Source organism: Pelodiscus sinensis, chromosome 1 (genome assembly GCF_049634645.1).
Source record: "Pelodiscus sinensis isolate JC-2024 chromosome 1, ASM4963464v1, whole genome shotgun sequence".
NCBI lineage: Eukaryota > Metazoa > Chordata > Testudines > Trionychidae > Pelodiscus > Pelodiscus sinensis.
In genome coordinates this window covers 212,308,662-212,329,544 of record NC_134711.1, presented here as the reverse complement: position 1 = coordinate 212,329,544, position 20,883 = coordinate 212,308,662, and the positions used below count along the sequence as shown (strand labels likewise).

Below are 20,883 nucleotides of genomic sequence, written 5' to 3'. Positions count from 1 at the left end.
GCCCCCCAGGGCTGGAGGAACTCTGTGATCCCACCATGGCATAGTACTCGGGATGCATTTATACAGGTGGCTCCCCAGTGCATGGATTTTCATTAAACTAGTGAGTGTGCTGCTGTTTGTTTCTAGGCGTAAGATGTTTGTGCAGGTGTTGATAGGGTTTCATGTGTATAAGGTGAATGTGTTTAATGTGCCCCTCCTAAAGTGGTCACATTTAAATTCCTGTTCATGCCCCTGGTGCCAGTGGAAATAGAGCAGTAGCAGATCTTGTCTGGGTCCCTGTCCAGTGGGGAGTCAGGGCTCCTCAGACCTAGTGGCTGGTGTAGCCTCCACTGTCCAACCTCTACTCACACAAAAAGGAGCTTGCGGGTTTCCCAGCTTGGCTCAGTGAGTGTCCCTCATTAGCACCTGCCTCACTGGCTCTCCTGCCCCATCTGTTACTTCTGCCCCTTTATGTCCCATGCAGCCCTGTGCTCAGCTGTCACATCTGGCACTCACAGCCTGTTCCATGTGTGGCTCTGCATTCAGCTCCTGGGAATTCCTCTCTGCATCTGGCTCCTTTGCTTTTTCTCCAGAGAAGCAAATTGTATTGATCGGGAACATGAAGGCACGTAACAAGGCTGCTCTTTTCATTTTCAGTGGGGGAATCAACACAGAGCTCTTGAACTGTCTTCACAGAGTATTTTACTCGATAGCGTCAAGATGGCCAAGAGTCACACACTCTGTGCAAAGGGCCACTTGAAGACTGAAAAGAGACCTCTCCCCACCTCCCATTTTGAAGGGGGATGGAGCAGTGTGTGGAGAAGGGGTGTTTTAGTCTTGCATTGCTTTTATTTGTTTTCCAATCACTTTGGGCCAGATTGCAATGGGACTGCTGAATAAGATGCTACTAAAATGTGTGAGAGGGTGGCAGAATCTCATCACTTATGTGTATGAGAGAGAGGAAATATGGTACTTTTTTTCTTGCCCTTTATTTCCAATCACTCCAATTTTAGCTGCACAGCAGCCTATCGCCCCTGAAAAACCTCCTCCTCTGGGTGCCTAGAATGCTGTAACACAGCCTTCTAAGAACTGATTTCCTGTTGTTATTGTATAAGATGGTTGCCCAGGACTGGGTGAATGGAGTGGAATTCTGCTGAAGCTACCACTTATAATCTTCCTTTGAGGAAAGAGCACTGTGGAGACCTTTCATGTAGGGGTGGAAGAACAGCCTTGAAACATACGAATTGCAACAAATAACATCTAGCAGTATGTATGCCAGCCTTTGTGCCATAGGGAAGACGGCTGTTACAATGCTCTGTGACCCCATTTCATCCTCTTCAAGTAGCTCTTTTCCACCATTTCCTCAACAGCAACAGTAATGATGTTTAATAATGCATATGTAATTCTGGTGTTTTATGTGGTGGTTTGCTTCTAAAAACAGGAATGAGGCTCTGTTTCCTTTCCTTTCCTAGAATTCACAATAGGGAGTATACAGCTCTTATCTGTTATTCCTTTGCTGCTTCAGGAAACAGAAGACCTTATTTAGAACAGACATTGCTCTTCTCTGTCATCACTATCTTTGGGCTTAGTCAAATGTCAAACTCTGTTATTTTTTGAAGCATCTGGTGTCATCTTTAGTACTATATATACATTTATAGATGATGTGCCAAACAGAGATACTCTTTGACAGATTTTATTCAGGAAATAGATTTTTGAAGCACATAATTACCAAATTATGAACTTTTACTGTCTTTGGCTAATTATCATATCAACTTTCTAGTCCTTTGGAACAGATAGTTTTTTAAAAGCAAGCTACTCAGTTCCTGTAGAATGAAATTCCTAATGAGACTTTTTAAGGGTAAACTAACAATTTAGACACTTTAGTCATAATGAAACTTTTGCCTTGCATGATAGATGCACTCATGAGACTAGGCAGTAAAAATATGTAAATGGGAACTCCAAGGGTTAACTTCAACGCATTCTGACAGATTTTCTACTCAGGTGTATACAGAACAATCACATAAAGGGCCACATTCTTCCCTAGTGTAACTGCAGTCTTATCCAGGTAGGTATAATGCAGTAACCACCATAGTCAAAACTAAATGGAGCTACAGCAGAGAATTTCCAGCAAATGTTGACCTGCACTTGGCGTTAGCATTGAACCTTTTTTATTATTTGTGATCACCTGGGATGTTGTAGTAAAATATAGTAAAAACTATGTGTGCTTCTTCCCCTTTCCATTACTTAAGCTTGAAACAGTGCGTATCATTTAGCCGATTGCGCATGTTTTAGAAGCTGTAGAGGAACTAGCTGTTTAGACCCATTTCTCAAGGACTGGAGTACACGTATTACTTGAGTTAGGGGAATTTGCTAATTGCTATTGCTTAAGTAAGCTATACTGGTGGTTGTTACTGAATGGAATAGAGTTGAAATATGCTAACGCGGCAACACGAAGCTAAGGTAACAAATCAAGACGTGCCAAGTTAGATAAGAAAATTAAAGAAAGTATAAAAAAGGATGCTTAGCCAACGCCCAGGGTCAGCTTTGCTTTGAGCAATAGCTCCTTGGCTGACCATTGCTTGCAAACAATAAAATGGAGTTGGACCCAGCCTGAAAGTGTGACTCTCTTCTGTGGGCAAATTAGACTGGCCTCCAGGGGACAAACCTTGCTATTTATGCAACAATGTGACAAGTGAGAATATACAAAGGCAGACACGTTGGCATATGTGGTTCACTGATGATTTAGTTATATATGGAAAAATGACTTTGAATAGTGCTAACACAGTTTTGAGCAGGCAGGACTTTGGTAATGAACATTAGTAAGACTGAGGCTTTGATAACTGAGGGGAGGAGGATTCACCATAAAGGATATCACAGGCAAAAACCTTAGAAGAGTGAAAGAATGTAAATACCTAGGATCAAGGGTTGCTAATGATGCTGCCCCCTTGAGTGATGCCTGGCATTATACCAAAGCTACTTTGTGCAAATAGTGGAAGCTGATCCCAGTTTTCTGTGATAAAAAAAATCAATGCAATTAAAAGATAGAGTGTACAAAACTGTAATTTGGCCCATCCTAATGCACATAAAGGTTTGGCCAGCCACAGGAAGGGAAATCCTAATGTTCACTACCACAGACATATGAAGATGTTGAGATGGTCAGATAGTTGGACACCCCATGATAGGAAAAAAAAATGATATTGTGAGGGTTCATTTGTTGGTTGCCCCAATTGAAGACAGGCTGAGAGAGGCTAAGATATATTGGTATGGCTGTGGCCAACAAGGAGCTGAGAGCTATATAAGTAGGATGGCCCTTTCAATGATTGTGAACAGAAGACAACCAAGTGGGATGCAAAAAAATGTGGATAGCAACAGATCTTAGAGCATGGGTGGGAAACCTCAGGTCTGGGGGCAAGATGCGGCCCCCAGTTTACCTGGATCCAGCCTCTGAGGCTCAGCATTGGGAACCCTCGCTGATGCTTCAGCCTCACTGCCACCCATCCACAGGGCTGGAGCACACAAAATCTACCTGCCTGGGCCTCCCTGGACTCTGGTGTGCAAGGGAAATGTGGGGAATGTCTTTCTCCTTCTCAGTCAGGGGCTTCTCACTTTGCTTCTCATTTATGTGTCCCCCCGACTGATTTTTCTGTGGGTCAGTCCCTCCCGACCCAAAAAAGGTTCCCCACCCCTGCCTTAGAGAGACCAATTTGCATGCAGCAAGGCATACAATCATGAGTTTTGGAAGAAGTCAATACAAGTTGATGGCTGCAAATAAGAAAGTGGCAAAAAAGATGATGGGGACTGATGAAAGAGAATGCATGAACACATAGAATATCTTTCTATCAGCCCTAGTAAGAAAATCCAGTACAGGATGGCAGAAATTATGTCAGAATGCAAATAATGCTACATGCTGGATTGAACAAGAGAGATGAAGTGAGGCTTCAAGTTACACAGGGTGCAGTTCACAGCAAAACACTGTGGCTACGTCTAGACTGCAAGTCTCTTTCGAAAAAGAGCATCCAGACTACAACCAGTACTTTCGAAAAAGCGAGCCGCTTTTTAAAAAAGAGAGCACCCAGGCAGTCTGGATGCTCTGTTTCGGAAAAGCACAGTTTGCATTACATAGCGCCTTTTTTCGAAAGAGCACTTTAAAAAAAAAGCGTTCTTCCTCGTAAAACGAGGTTTTCTGTGGTGGAAAAAAACTGCCACATTCTTTTGATTTACTTTGCAGCAGTCTAGATGCAGGGGAATGTTTTTTCGAAAAAAAGGCCACTTTTTTCGAAAAAAGAAACAAAAAAACCCTGTAGTCTAGACACACCCTATATATAAAGGTGTGGAGTGGGTGGACGGCTGGGGGTGTGCACACTGCAATGGACAGCTGCACAGTTGCCTCACTGAACATGCACACAACTTTGCAACCCACAGCCAGGTTGGATAGGATGCAGATAGTAACTAGTGGAAGTATGGCATAAAGCGAAGTGTCATAGTAAAAGAGCAAAATTACATTATTCTTGTCATTATCCAATGCACCAATGGAAGCAAGCATGATATCAATGACCCCTATAGCCACTTCATATATGGTACAGTTTCACAATTAAGCTTCAAGTAAAGCATGGAGGTAAAGATGTTCTCAAGGTTCAAAATTATCTGCTCTCTTCCTGAATTGTCACTGACATTGACATCTCCAGCTCCAAAATGGACAAAAATGTAGGCCATTGAGTGAAAGAACCATAATTTTTAGAATCTGAAATTACACTAGTAAACAGTGAAATGCATCTTTGTAGAAGCAGTATAGTGTAAGTGCCTATCCAAGTAATATATTCTGTTTGTTCATCATTGCTGTGACTCAAGTTGCTCCTTTCCTCAGCTATATTAGAAGTCCCATGTGGAGCCAGGTGTGTTATCTTTCTTGAAATTTCAAAGCATAAATTGGAGAGCAGAGCACCTGTCTGAAATGACAGATCAGACCCATCATCCTATTCCCCTTGTACCAACTTAGCAGGATACAACCAGGAAAACAGCCATAAAATGGACATTTGGAGAGGTACGGCTAGCCAAAAGCAAGACATTAGAGTGAAATGGCCAGCATACAATAGTATCAAAAGACCTGTGATAAGAATTTTCACCAGCAAAATAAAACAATGCTTTCCAGAAAAATAAAGCAATTGTCTGTCTTGAAATGAACTTTTAATTAGAAAGGTATTCTTACAATTCTTAAGAACCAACTCTCCTTCTGCAACTGTTTTTACTACAGAAATGACTACACTGTTTATTTTGCCAAACTCACAAGTAGAAACTATCATTTTGGAGGGAAAATGATAGCATATTCAAAGGCAGGCATGGCTAAATATTACCTTTATGACCATCCAATCCTTTATTCTAGTACTCATACCAGAGGTACCTGAGGAAATATTTACAGCCATAAACTGATACATTTTAGGAAAGTATGAGATGAGGTTATAATGTTTTTATGATATCTCATAAATTGTAATCAGCTACTTTACTATGAACAAAAAATAAAAATATACGATAATGTGTAACTGCTGTGTTTTAATCAGAGGATTTCAACGTACGCTATAATTTAAAAGATTAATGCATTTTTCATAACAAATTAGTTAAATCACAATGTTTAATTAGCTGGCATAAAAAAGATGGGAGCAAGAATTGTAGCAATTTAACTGAGTATGCAATATAGCCATTCTTCATACTTTAAATTATAAAGTGCAATTCTTGATCTGGGCACTAGGTGGCACGCAGATGTGTGTTGTAAAAGTTAAATACTATGCAGTGAAAAAATGAAGTAGCATTGCAAACAAAATGTAAGAATTCTTTTAAAGGCATTGATATACATTTTGCAGATCCAGTCAGTTGTATCTCACCTCACGCCAAGGATTCAAATACATGCTTTAAAATACAGATTTCCATTTTAACTACACGTGTCACATAAAAATTCAAGTACCAATATTCAAGGAATTAAACATTAAAACCCAGTTCAAAAAAAGCATTCATGCTTATGCTTGCATTCATTCCTTTTCAGCAAAGCACTTAAGTACATGATTGCTTATCTTTAAGACATGTGTTTACATCAAATTGTTGGGCTTAAGCCTATTCCTCAAATTAAGTATGTGCTTAGATTATTTCCTGACTAGAGACATACTTTGTAGCAGGGACTTTAGTGTGAAAGGGGAATCAGGTCCTAGTGTAAATCAGGAATAACTCAACTGAAGTCAATGAAATTAAACCAGGGTGAAACTGATGTAAAGTGAGAAGAGAACCAGGTTTTAGACTTCAGAAGGATCATTTATGTGAGTAGAAAGAGGAAGGGCACAGCCTTTTTCTGTGTGAGAGACATTTAAGCTTCCAGATCCTCCACAGAACATCCAGAGAAAGAGAACAATATTTAATTTGCCCTTTGTAATATAAAATCAAGCATGAAAAAAGGGAATGGAAAAACAAGCTCTCCATACTTCCTAAAAGAGCAGATTAGACACAATTATAAATACTTCTCTCTTCACTTGCCATTCAGATATCAGTTGCCCTAAATACAGCCAGTGGCTCCATCTTCCATCAAAATCAATGTGCCAGACTTCACCTTAAAACCTTGATGTGGGGCTGCAGGAGGTTATGTTGATTAAATATGCAGCAGAATTGCATAGTGGGCACAAGTTCATCACCACAGCAGGGAAACCAATGACCACCATGAATGTCATTTTACTTATGCAATGTTTTAAATCAGCAGTTCTCAACCCACAGGCTGCATATAGCCCAATTAGCACACAACTGCAGCCCAGCTATTGGGCCACCACAGGGTCCAGGTGTCCCTACTGGCCAGCCCCCAGGGATCTGGGATCCTCCTGCCCAGGGCTGCGCTCCTGGCATAACTTTGTGGAGGGGTCTCTGGATGGAGGGCATTGGGCATAGGGGTCAGGTTTGGGGGCAGTGGTTCTCAGCCTGTGGCCCAGATAACACACTGTGATCGATAGGTTAACCACTGTATTAAATAAAAACATCACATTCCATATTGTCAAAGAAAAATAATTAGACAGACATGTTGATCCCCAGAGCTTCATATTACAGTATCAATTGCATTGGGAAACATCCCACATGTCCACAAAAATAAAGGAGACTGAGTTCTCAATTCCATCCTTCATTTGTTCCATAGTAGCATGATAAACCTGCATGATTGTCTGCTAAATCAAAAGATTAATACAAATAAAATAAAGTCCTAAGCTCAAGCTCTACACTAGCTCTTCTTCTCTCCCCTTCTCTGGTGTACATGTGGCTACTGAGTTGTTCCTTCAGTTTACAACTTTACTACAGAGTATTTCCCAGGTATAATTTACATATGTAACACTTCCATTTAAATACAAAGTGTGTCCAAGAATGATGGTTTAATCAAACTCCCACTTAAAGCCAAGACTCTTCAGGGGACCTAGAACAGGTTCTAAAGAGCAGATTTTTCACATATGTATAAGCCTTGCTTATGGAATTGGTTAGCCTTTTTGTGTGGTATCACATATAGCGCTTCATTAATGATCTGGCTAGTTAGACAGATACTATGTAGAGAGCATATGCATTCTCTGGGATTCAGGAAAATCAAGATCAGATCTTGTTTGAGCCATAACTCAGTTCAAGAGCACGTATTTTCTCAGAAACTGTTTCCAGCAGGTTGTTTCTCCAGATCTTCAAAGAAAGTTGTTTCCCTTAGTGTCTGATCTGGGTCAATTCTTGTTCATTTTATTTAAACAAGCAGTCCCTCTAAAGTCATCATTTATAGACAATATTTGTGTATGCGACTAGTAATCTGAGGGGCCTCAATTTCAAGGTGCCCAACGTGAAACACTAACAGTGTCTGACAAAGGTTGCTAGCTCAGCACTTTCTGAAAACTCCTGGTATGAGGCATACCTGGGAGGTCGACAAATGCCTTTGATGTCGACTGCGGAGCGTCCAGACTAGCATGTTGAGCTGACAAAGAGCTGATCGTCTCAGCACGGCAGCCATTTACATTTAAATGAAGTGACGATTATTTAAATCGCCGCTTCATTTTCCTATGCCGGGTAGTCTAATCTACATGCCTCTGTCGTCAGAGGCATGTAGTCTAGACGTACCCTAGGTCTTTTAAGGTGTCAAGTTGGGGAGGGGGTCTAAAACTGAGGCACTCTTCCCCTCATGCTTTTCTGACAATTCTGGCCAAAGGTAATGCTTGCTTGGGTAAAGCAAGTAGAATTTGCTCCTTCACTTGTATTAAATAAAGTAATACAAGCTCAGCTTCTACTTCAGGGCAGGATGCCATTTTTAATCAATTGGATCTATGTAATAATTTGAGAGATTCACTCAGACCGCAGGTTATAATTCAGATGAAAGGCAGATTACTATTCTTGTGTGTTGGATTTATTATAAAATGCTACTGCCTTGAAAAAAACCTGAAGCAATTATGTGGTCACGGAATGTGAACTTCTATAAGTTTGGGCAAAGTAAGTCACACCATATCTGATCATCTGCATACATTGTGGAGTCCGCTAGTATGCCTTAAGAGAATGGTGTTACAGTGATTTATATCGGAAAGATTATCTTCACAATAGAAATGCAGTAAAGAATTACATTTTATTTTAGATAAAAAGGCATTTTTTCTGAAACAGACTATATGGTCTCTATTTGCATTGCTTGCTCCCTATTAAGTTCTACCATCTTTTACGGAAGGCTCATAAATATTCAATTGGGACTAGTAAAACTAATTACTGAAATAATGTAGTCACTGAATTACAGTAATTTGCTGCTTTCCACTATTGTACCTTAAGGTTGAATTCTAGCTGTTCAGAAATCTTTGAGAGAGAGAAAGAAGTGAAGCATAAGGTTCATATTAAGGTGAGGCAACTGCATAATACATTAAACTACCCACAACAAATTTCTCCCCATCTCAATCCCAATTATCATACGTAGCCAATCTCAATTCAGAATGAAAAAATAGTCATGTGTTTTAAATGCCAACATTTTGTATCCACCCACCATTAGATGTATCCTCTTGGAAATGGAGCAGGCAGTCAGAGACTGAATCTGGACCATAGCCCTTGGGTCTCCTAAGGCTGGAAATACAGGTACCATTTCACTCAAAGGTAGCATCTAATTATTAGCTTTACAAGTACTGTTTGGTCTGCAAGTCTAAATCACCCAGACTATCTTAGTTAGTGTTACCAGGTGTTTTGTTTTGTTTTTACTAACCCTACGATGGCTGCAAAGCAGAGGAGAAAGACAACGTTAGGGCAATACAGACTGTGGCTGGAGGACCCCTGTGAATAAACAAGTGGCTATGACTTTGTCTGTGGTCACCAGGCCCACTGACAGCAATTCTGGGCTCTGGTGCAGAATACACACTGGACTGGGTATGACTAGTATGCCTGACATTTGGGCGGTGCTGCCCCTGCACTGTTGGCATGTTCCCTCTTTTCATCCACATGAGCAGTACACTGTGTTATGTGCAAAGTATAAAGCCGGAAAAAAGCAGCGGACATTTTTATTTAAATGCCGCGAGGGATATTTAAACCCCCGCGGATTTCCCTATTACGACCTGTAAAATTAGCATGCCCCTTTCGGAAAAGGGGCCAGTGTAGACGTAGCCTATGTGTATGAGAGACAGAATGTGATACAGATGAACTGTAGAACTCCAGAAGAGAGTTTGTCTTCAGACAAAGTAGGTCCTTGCCCACAAAAGCTTATGCTCCAATAAATCTGTTAATCTATAAGGTGCCATAGGACTTCTCATTGTCCTCAGACAGCAAGAGCAGGTTCCTGGTCTGAGCTCAGACCAGCTTCCCCTCACTGTCTTCCCCTCACAGCCTCCCCTCTGTCTCACATACTCACAGACACCTGGAAACAGACACAGAAATCTTGACTGATTTTCGTGTATCTTTCTTGTGATGGATCTTTCTCTAGCTGTTTCTATAATAAATTTTAGGTAACAAATGACACAATTCTCAGTAACTTTGCAAAGATTCTTGTAGCTGCAGAAAGGTAAATGGTGTTCAGAGAAACTGGGTGGCTGCTGGAGGCATTTTTAAAGTGTATCTTTTCTTATGTAGGTTGTTCACATTCAATTGACTGTGTGTGTTTTCATCTCAGAGGATTTGTCTACACTACAGGGTTTTTGTGCAAGAAGCTTTTTGCGGAAGAGCTCTTCTGCAAAAACGTCTTGCACAAAAGCACGTCCACACCTCAAAAGCACACCGCAAAAGCAATGTGCTTTTATACAAGAGAGTGTCCAAACTGCATGAACGCTCTTGCACAAGAAAGCTCTGATGGCCATTCTGTGAATGGCCATCAGAGCACCTGTGCTTTTTCTGATAGGCTCTTTTTGCACAAGAAACCCCTGTTGAGCATCCACACACACCTTTTTGTACAAGAACTGTTGTGCAAAAAGGAGTTATGCCTCTTAGCAGGAGGTATACCTGTTCTGTCGATTGACTATAGATTTTCTAGCGCAAAAACGCACTTGAGATGTGGAAGCTCTGCGGGTTTTTGCACAAAAATGGCTGGTTTTGTGCAAAAATCCTATAGTGTAGACATAGCCTGAGGGGCTCAGTTCTCCCTGCTTCTGTGGTCTGACTTGGTTGCTTAGAAATTGCTTCCCTTTTTTGTGCCAGTACATGCTTTGGCCTGTGTCACTGTGCATCCTCTGGTGCTGTAAGAGGGTGGCAGTGCCAGCAGCTGTCAGCGAGCAGAGCTTCAGGGAGAACTGGTTCTTGGTGGTGTCCACAGAGATGGTAACTCAGCCCTGGAGAGATGGAGCAGAGTTTATACTCCCTCTGTTATATGGACTTACATCCCCCATCGGCTCAGGCCTTTGCGGGGAGGAGACAGAAGCAGTACCAACAGTAAACACTAGCAATGGCATAACCCGAGACAGCACAGGTCAGGTTGAGGGTGTCTCCAGGGTTCACCGCACCCAGGTCAGATTGGACCAGCTGCACCTGAGAGAGGACATCTGGGGAAAGGAAAACAGAGTGAGGAATGAAAACCACCAAAAAAAATCTATGGTTCAATCCCTTATTCCCCCATTCTCCCATGGACACTCATGGCTAGGGGGCAGAGAAAAGAAAAAGCGAGAGAGATTTTATTCTTGTTCTCATACAACGAGGGGAACACCCCTCGCCATTCATCACATAGGCACCATGCAGAGCTGGACCAGGAAGGGTCACAAGCTGCCAGCTGCCACGGTAGCCTCTTTTTAAATCATTGCTATGATTTTAAAGCAGCAGGGAGCCCCAAGATTCCTCACTGCTCAGGGGCTCTCATTGCTGCTGCTGCCACTTTTCTAAAAGCAATAGGGAGCTCTACTCCTCCTCTCTGTAGACCTGAGTGAGATTTAAAGTGGCAGGGAGTCCCCACCATGCCACTCAGTGGACCAAGCATGTTTCAAAGCAGCAGGAAACCCCTGCCTCCCCTCCCCCCACCCACACACTGCTGCTGCTCTGCAGATCTGAGCTCTGGCCCCTTCCCCACTGCTCTGGGGCACCCTGCAGCTGCTGCTACAGCAGCGCTAGTTAAAAGGATTTGGGCAGGGTTCAATGTGGCAGGGAACTACTGCGGTGGCTACAGCAGCAACTCTGGGGTTATTGCCCCTTAAGTCCACAGTGCTCTGGGGTTATTGCTCCCCTCCCCTGTTGATGGGTCTTCCTACCAGCTTTAATGCCATTTCACCCAATCCACAATAAGATGGGAAAGGAGTGAATTTAAACCAACCAACCTCACACGGCCACAAAGCAATGGCCTACCTCTCAGTAGGGGTGGAGGTTAAGAGGGTTGGTAGCTGAAACTCCACTGTCCCCAGTTGTCCTTTACTACTCTGCCTCCTCTCTTGACACTTAGAAGGGAGCCTTGGTGGAGCAGTGGTCAGTGATATATACGGCATGCAGATGTACCCAGATTTCCTGCCCCTCATCCCACACAATAGGACTGCATTGGTTTCACTGGGCTCTGGGTCTTTCTTGCCCCCTGCACCTCATGGACATCATTTACCACTTGATAAAGGGTTTGTAAGTCATACTCAGATACACTGCTTTGAAACAAATAGTGATATACATAGCAGTCCTGCTCCTATACATAGCTCTTCATACTGTTAAATGTCAGCTTATTTAGATCTCTGAATACTTGTGGGTGGAATAGCGATGCATCAGATGTGCTTTATGAATTATTTTGATTTTTCTCTCCCCCACACTTAAGTCATCAATCTTTTAAAAAACTTGATTTCTTGTTAACTGTGAATGTGGACCAAACTTATCTGTGAATTTGCTATAGATACTTCCAAAGACTATGGACTTCTGTGGTGTCTTGCTTTACTATTTGGACCGACCAGAAGGTTTACAGTGAACAAATGGATATATGTACTCACTGGATCACAGCCCATTTCAAAAATGCTCCTATGTAGGCTGACCTCTTTCAAGGTACAGAAAGTTTGAATTGCTCATGCAGGCTGTGTACATTAGCTTCATACATATTTTATAAAGAGGATGCATTGCCTAATGAACATCTATAAGATGTGTACATTACCTTTGATTTGAATATAGCCTGAAAATGCTGAACAATCATCCTACCAAGCTCATACTGCATTTTCCTCAGGACAGATATTTCTCTGCAAGGAAGACCTTGCCCAATGTTTATAACCACACATGTGAATGGATAAAAGAAGGTTGGTAGCAAAGGGGAGAAAAGGAAAACCCAATTTCTTTGATCAACTTGGCTGTGATATTTTGGCTCACATTTTCACAAATTCTTCATGTTCATGCAAAGACCAAGAATGGAAAATTTCAGCAGGAAAGATGAAAATTTGGAAAACCTATAAGCAGCAATAGAACATTCCTCAACATTATAATGGAGCACTACTTCAATATGAATGTGGAGATCCATACACCTTTGTAGATCCATAGAGAAAGGGGGAAAAGGAGGGTGAGATAAAGAAACATAGCCCCTAGAAAGGGAGTGTTGCAGCAATTTTCATATCAAAGACAGTATTAAGTCACTACGCATGATATGCTTTGGGAAACAGAACACAGGATATTTGTAAATTAATATTTATGCAGAAGAGTAGGAAAGTTTCTCTTCTGAAACACCAGCTGCGTGACTTGGGAATAACTGAAGGATGTGAAGAAGCTGCATGCCTGTATCACTAAAAAAAAGCCTTTAAGGGAATGTTCAATGAGAGATACAAAAAGCAAGACATGTCAATAGGGGTATGTCTACACTAGCCCCCTAGTTCGAACTAGGGAGGCTAATGTAGGCATTAACCGCCATGTAAAAGAAGCAGTGAGGGACAAAAAGGTATCTTTTAAGAAGTGGGAGTCCAATCCTAGTGAGATAAATAGAAAGGAACATAAACACTGTCAAATCAAGTGTAAAAATGCAATAAGAAAAGCAAAAAAAGATTTTGAGGAAAGCTAGCCAAAAACTCAAAAAGAAATAACAAAATGTTTTTTAAGTACATTAGAAGCAGGAAGCTTGCTAAAAAACCTGTGGGTCCCCTAGATGACCAAGCTATAAAAGGAGCAATCAAGGACGATAAAGCCATTGCGGATAAACTAAATGGCTACGTCTACACTGGCCCCTTTTCCGGAAGGGGCATGTAAATTTCACTAGTCGTTGTAGGGAAATCCGCGGGGGATATTTAAATATCCCCCGCGGCATTTAAATAAAAATGTCCGCCGCTTTTTTCCGGCTTTTAAAAAAGCCGGAAAAGAGCGTCTAGACTGGCCCCGATCCTCCGGAAAAAGTGCCCTTTTCCGGAGGCTCTTATTCCTACTTTGAAGATACTTTGAAGTAGGAATAAGAGCCTCCGGAAAGGGCACTTTTTCCGGAGGATCGGGGCCAGTCTAGACGCTCTTTTCCGGCTTTTTTAAAAGCCGGAAAAAAGCGGCGGACATTTTTATTTAAATGCCGCGGGGGATATTTAAATCCCCCGCGGATTTCCCTACGACGACTAGTGAAATTTACATGCCCCTTCCGGAAAAGGGGCCAGTGTAGACGTAGCCAATGATTTCTTTGCTTTGGTCTTCATGGCTGAGGATGTTGGGGAGATTCCTGAATCTGCACCGTCCTTTGTGGGTGATGAATCTGAGGAACTGTCCCGGATTGAAGTGTCATTAGAGGAGGTTTTGGAACAAATAGAAAAACTTAATGTTAACAAATCTCCGGAACCGGATGGCATTCATCCAAGGGTTCTAAAAGAACTCAAATGGGAAATTGCTGAGCTATTATCTGTGGTTTGTAACCTATCCTTTAAATCGGCTTCCGTACCTAATGACTGGAAGGTAGCCAACATGACACCAATATTTAAAAAGGGCTCTAGAGGCGATCCTGGCAATTACAGACCGGTAAGTCTAACTTCAGTACCGGGCAAATTAGTAGAAACAATAGTGAGGAATAAAATTGTGAAGCATGTAGAAGAACATAAATTGTTGGACAAAAGTCAACATGGTTTCTATAAAGGGAAATCCTGTCTTACTAATCTATTAGAGTTCTTTGAAGGAGTTAACAAACATGCAGATAAGGGGGATCCAGTAGATATAGTATACTTAGACTTTCAGAAAGCCTTTGACAAGGTCCCTCACCAAAGGCTCTTGTGTAAATTACATGGCCATGGGATAAGAGGGAAGGTCCTTTCTTGGATTGAGAACTGGTTAAAAGACAGGAAACAAAGGGTAGGAATAAATGGCAAATTTTCAGATTGGAGAGGGGTAACTAGTGGTGTCCCCCAAGGATCAGTCCTGGGACCAATCCTTTTCAACTTATTCATAAATGATCTGGAGAAAGGGGTAAACAGTGAGGTGGTAAAGTTTGCAGATGAAACCAAACTGTTTAGGATAGTCAAGACAGAAGCAGACTGTGAGGGACTCCAAGAAGATCTCACCAAACTGAGTGATTGGGCAACAAAATGGCAAATGAAATTTAATGTGGATAAGTGTAAAGTAATGCACATCGGGAAAAATAATCCCAACTATAGGTACAGTATGATGGGGGCAAATTTGGCTACGACAAATCAGGAAAGAGATCTTGGAGTTATCGTGGACAATTCTCTGAAAACTTCCACGCAGTGTGCAGCGGCGGTCAAAAAGGCAAATAGGATGCTAGGAATTATTAGGAAAGGAATTGAAAATAAGACCCAGAATATTTTACTGCCCCTGTATAAAACTATGGTACGCCCACATCTTGAATACTGTGTACAGATGTGGTCTCCTCACCTCAAAAAAGATATTTTGGCCTTAGAAAGGGTTCAGAAAAGGGCAACTAAAATGATTAGGGGTTTGGAATGGGTCCCATATGAGGAGAGGTTAAAACGACTGGGACTTTTCAGTTTAGAGAAGAGGAGACTGAGGGGGGATATGATAGAGGTATATAAAATCATGAGTGGTGTGGAGAGGGCCGATAAAAAGTTATTAGTTCCCTAAATAGAAGAACTAGAGGACATCAAATGAAATTAAAGGGTAGCAGGTTTAAAACTAATAAAAGAAAGTTCTTCTTTACACAGCGTGTAGTCAACCTGTGGAACTCCTTGCCAGAGGAGGCTGTGAAGGCTAGGACTATAATAGAGTTTAAAGAGAAGCTGGATAATTTCATGGAGGTTAGGTCCATAAAAGGCTATTAGCCAGGGGATAAAATGGTGTCCTTGGCCTCTGTTTGTCAGAGGCTGGAGAGGGATGGCAGAAGTCAAATCGCTTGATTGTGTCTTCGGTCCACCCTCTCTGGGGCACCTGGTCCTGGCCACTGTCAGCAGACAGGATACTGGGCTAGAAGGACCTTTGGTCTGACCCAGTACAGCCGTTTTTATGTTCTTATGTTCATTCAAAGTTGCAAATGAAGCCCGGGATTTAAATATCCTTGGCTTCATTTGCATCTTCCCTGGCGCTGCCATTTTTAAAATGTCCCTTAGTCCGAACTCCGTGCCCGCGGCTGGCTACACATGGCACGGAGTAGGTAGTTCGAATTAGGATGTCTAATTCGAACTACCGTTACTCCTCATGGAACGAGGTGTACCGGTAGTTCGAATTAGAGATCCTAATTCAAACCACCTACTCCGTGCCGCGTGTAGCCGCGGGCACGGAGTTCAGACTAAGGGGGATTTTAAAATGGCGGTGCCCAAGAAGATGCAAATGAAGCCCAGGATATTTAAATCCCGGGCTTCATTTGCAACTTTGAATGCCTACATTAGCCTCCATAGTTTGAACTAGGGAACTAGTGTAGACATACCCTGAAAGAGTTAGTTATCTGCAGCGTATGTGCCCTGATCTAATGAGGGAGAATGGAAGAGATTTCTCAAGGGGCATCTCACACTGATATTCAATGGAGATGTTTGAATGGTTATACTCTTCACCTGCCATGAGCTACAGGGACTGAGGCAGAGATCTTCCAAAGGCCTGTGGCAGGAAGACAACTTGCATGAAAGGACACAGGGCATGATGAAATTAGAAGATTCACAGATGCTCAAAGCAGGGAAGCAGACCCACAGGAACAGAAATAGAAACATACAGGAGTGATCAGACAGAAGCTGCTTTGGGTAGTACTGTATCTTCTAAGCAGGCTAAAATAAACTGGCCCCACACACTAAATCATCTAGGACCACAAAGTCTACTTTTTAACTACTTATTTGTGTGTGTGTGTTTACTGGAGTTTTGTCTGCATATTAATGTTTACCTGGAAGAGGAAACAATAGGTTTTACTAAACATTCCAATAGCCATATCACAATAAAAGATTCTTTCCCCTCCACAATCTCAAGGCAACAATACTATGCAAGAGTACTATACTATGCAGTGCTCATACTGTTACACACACAGAGTACCGCTTATAATATTTGTCATTATGCTTACTTTTAGTTTAAGCATTGATAGAAGCCCATTTCTGACAAGTGCAGTTTTAGTGACTGGAGCTTTAATACATTGATCAACACTGTATTTGTTGCAATCTGAACTCATGTAAAAAGCACAGTGAGGTTTCAAGTTTTTTTTTTATTATAATTTCTTAAGAGGCTTTTTTGCCATCCTAGAACCCAATTTACAGAAATCAGATCTGATATTTTGGTGGAGGGTTAGTAAAAGCTTTTATTTTAATGAGACCAGATACCATGTGAACTGTACATCTCCTTTTAGAGCGTGCGCTCTTCTTCAAGAAAACAGGAGAGTGAATTGTCTATTTTTTTCTTCCCGAGTGAAATATTAATTTGTAATCGACTTTGCTATTCCGGTAAATTACAAATGGGGAAGACCAGCATACTTTATATAGATGGATTTACTCCAATTTCTGTTAGATTGATATGGAATTTTAGTGATGAAATACTGGTAAATCAATGTTCATTTCCTGCAATAAAAATAAGTCTTCTATCTTAAGCGGAAAATCAAAAACAGTTTAAATGTAAAAGACTTGGTGAGGAACATAAATTGATCCTTTTATCTATTTCATTTAGTGAACACAACGAAATTTCTTTCCTTATGGTAAGAGATGAGTAGTCCCACCATCTGTATTCCACTGTCAGTGAGCATCATGTGTTCCAAGTGGGAGAATTCTTTCAAGTAGCACCATTGGTCTATCCATGCACCCTTGCTCTCCTTATGCTACAAATCAAGTGTATAAAGAGAAGAGTAACCTCCACAGGGCATGTCTACGCTATGCAGAGGATTGATTCTACCAGGGTCAATCTTCCAGGGTTTGAATACAGTTTAATTGAATTCAGAAGGTGCTCTCATTGGCACCGGTACTCCTGCTCCTCACAAGCTCTGGTCAGCCTCCCACTGTGTGGATGGGGTGGACACATGATGTAAGATACGACTCCAGATACACAATGTACATATCTGGAATTGTGTATCTTACTTTAACCTTCCACTGTAGTATAGACCAGGTCTCAGTTACTTTTTCTAAAGAGGGAAAGGAGGGTGGTATAGAGATCCAGTAAAATGGTTAGAACACAGGAGCCTGGCATAACTGGAGTGGGAGCCAGAGTCAAGTGTGAAAGCCTGAGTCAGTGTCAGGGTTAGGGCATAAGAGCAGGAACCTAGAGTGAGGCAGGGAAGCAGAAACTGGAACAGAGGGAGGCTCTGCGACAAGAAGGACAGGAACCAGGAACAAGTGGAAGGTTGAGCTCAGGAGTCAGGCACGTAGGCAGAGTCCCGTAGTAACGGCCAGCTAGGGATTCACCTCGTTACATGAACACATTTCCTGTGCCTCGTTCTGGTTTAAGTACTTCATCCTAGATAGTTTGTGGGGCTGGACATCTCTCTCAATCAGGTGTTTAATGGGTAGGGTATTTTGTGAGCTAAAGCTTTTCTCACTGCCTTCTCCACTAGCTCAGATGAGTTGCACCGTGGCACCCATAGTCTAAGCATGACCTGGAAATCTGGGTTCAAAGCCTATGATCCTTCACAGGTGGGCAATGGAATACCAATAGGGGCCACACATCTCAAAGAACCTCCAGTTACTATAAAGTAAGTAACTTTTTTTCTAATGCCAATCCTTAGTAGTACTCCATGGTTGGACAACGAGCAATCAAATAAGAGGAGGATGTGAAGATGCAGAACAATTTGATGCTTTCCTAAAGGTTGCATCAGTGGAGGAGTCCTGTTCTAGAACATTTCACAAATACGTATGGAACTCCACAGTTCATTTGCATATGTCAAGGAGGGTACTTCCTAAAGCTCTGCACCTGATGTTGCTTGTGCTCTTGCAGATTGAGCTCTTACCCCATAAGAGGGAGGAAGATGTGACAGCTATTAGCAGAGTAGGATGCAGCCTAAAGTGCATATAGATTGACCTCAGAGTCATCGTGCTACAGTGAAAATCAGGACAGGTGATTTTTTTTATTGTTTCTGTCCTGGTAGGTACAGTATCAAAATTTGTTGCTTTGCCAAGGCAATGAAGTTGCCTCTTCTCCTCAGATGCATATGGTTTCAGAAAAAATACAGGTAAGCAGACCTGATTTAAGTAGAACTCTCAAAATACCTTAGAAATGAACTGTGGATATATTCATAATGAGATATCGTCCTTATGGAATATAGTTCACAGTAGACCTGCCTCTGGGGCTCCAATCTCATTTATCTTTCTGGATGAAGTGTGATCACAAGGGATGCAACCATTATTAGGTGATATGAATTTGTGATTGTGGTTCTAAGGGAGGTTTAATGAGTGCCAAAGTACAAGGTTAAATACCGGTAAGGAGCAGGCTTCTTTATTAGTGGGAAGGTTCTGATTAGGCCTTTCAAGAATCAATGAACCTGTCAATGAACAGGTGAAATTGAGTAACCATCTAATAATGGATGGTACCCACAACCAGATGGGATAGCCCAATCATTCTGAGAGAAAGATGATAATTCAAAATAAGGGGAATATTTACTAACTCAGGAGATACATGTTTTAACTCTGCACAGATGGAAAATGCACTTCCACTTGGCTGAATAACATTTTTAATGGAATCTTTTCTGCTGTTATTAAGGATTGTTTTATGGCTTCAAAGCAGGTACATTCTAAAGTCAATGCCCATTCAAAAACCAAGCCATGAGATTACATGTACTGAGGTTGGGAAGCTTGATCCCAGTCTTTTCTTAGATCAAGACACTGAAAAAGGACTGGATGCTAATTGAAGGATGTGATAATATTAAAAGCAGGTACAAGACCCAAAAGTGTCTAGTCCAACTGAGGGCAATGAAGATAACTCGTGCCTATTCTATCCATAGGACTCAAGGCAGGAACAGCGAGGAAGGAAAGGCAAACCTCAGATGTCCTTCCCAGGGAGGACATGTTCCTTATTCCTGTGTCCTAGAAGTCAAGAGGTTGTGTGTGCACATGCCTAAGACTGCAAGGCCACCTATTAAGAAAAAATAGTTTATTCAAGCTTTTTTCAGACTGAGGATTAAAGAGTTTGAGGGTGCCCAAATGTGTCTTTCTTGGTTCTCAAAGGGGTTTTTGCATTTGGGTGGTGGAAGCAATACAAATACAAAATCAAGGAATCTGTGACTTGGGGAGTTTTTAAACAGAAACCTTTTGTGACAGGGTATTTCAAAATCTCGTGGCATGTCTAATGGGGTGGGTGGCATTTGAATTTCTCCTGAGTGGCCACATAAGCACACACAGCCTTATAGGGAACACTGCACCTGAGTCTATTAGGGTATGTCTATACTATAGAATCAGGTCGAAGTAAGATACGCAACTTCAGCTACGTTAATTGTGTAGCTGAAGCACCTTAGCATGACTTTTGGCGTTGTCCACAGTGCAGGAAGCTATCTGTCCAACTTCCTTGTAGCACCCTTTTAAGGGAGAACACTCTCCCTTGTATTTCCCTTACTCCTCATGGAAGCAGGACTACTGGGATAGACCAAAGTGCCCCTCCCTCTCAGTTTGAATTAGCTGTCTTAACTAGACCTACTAATTCAAACCCTGGATAATTGACAGCAGCAACTTCCATCTTCTCTGTAGTGTAGACATACGCAGAGTGATCAACTTCTGACCTTAGCAAGAATGATACGAGGGGCAAATAGTTCACATTTATTTGCTGAAACAAAGGACATTGACAACATACCACTGAGGATACTGAGTTGCAGTAACAAAGGAAATTAATTTAATGGAGAAAATTACAAGGCTAAATAAAGAAATTAGGGTGTGGATGGGCTGATGGCACTAATATTTACCACTCAAAAGCAGATAACTCATTTTGGGATATAGTCTGCAATTGCTTATTGGTTTAATGGTTAGCCGCTAACATCCCTACCGTGTATATATGGACTGTTTTAGGATTCATTTTATCAACTAATGTTTAAACTACATCACCACACTCTTCCTTTATCCCAGTGAAGGCAAAAAGCTTCAAGCAAATTTGGGAGCTCAATTTTTAAAAAATACTCTACATGCAAAAGGTCTGATTTTTTTTACCTTGTCAAAC

The 20,883-nt window shown here is 41.6% G+C and overlaps 1 long non-coding RNA gene across 2 annotated transcripts; it reads left to right on the top strand.

Moving 5' to 3' along the window:
• The first annotated feature begins 1,138 nt into the window (after positions 1-1,138).
• LOC112545732 (uncharacterized) lies at positions 1,139-19,862 on the top strand. Of its 2 annotated transcripts, none has more exons than XR_012901340.1 (5): positions 1,139-1,245; positions 8,776-8,842; positions 8,990-9,072; positions 18,830-18,913; positions 19,682-19,862. It is a non-coding gene; the product is annotated as an uncharacterized LOC112545732 (long non-coding RNA). The 2 variants fall into 2 exon arrangements; XR_003089277.2 differs by having other exon boundaries at positions 8,990-9,090.
• Positions 19,863-20,883: the final 1,021 nt, after the last annotated feature.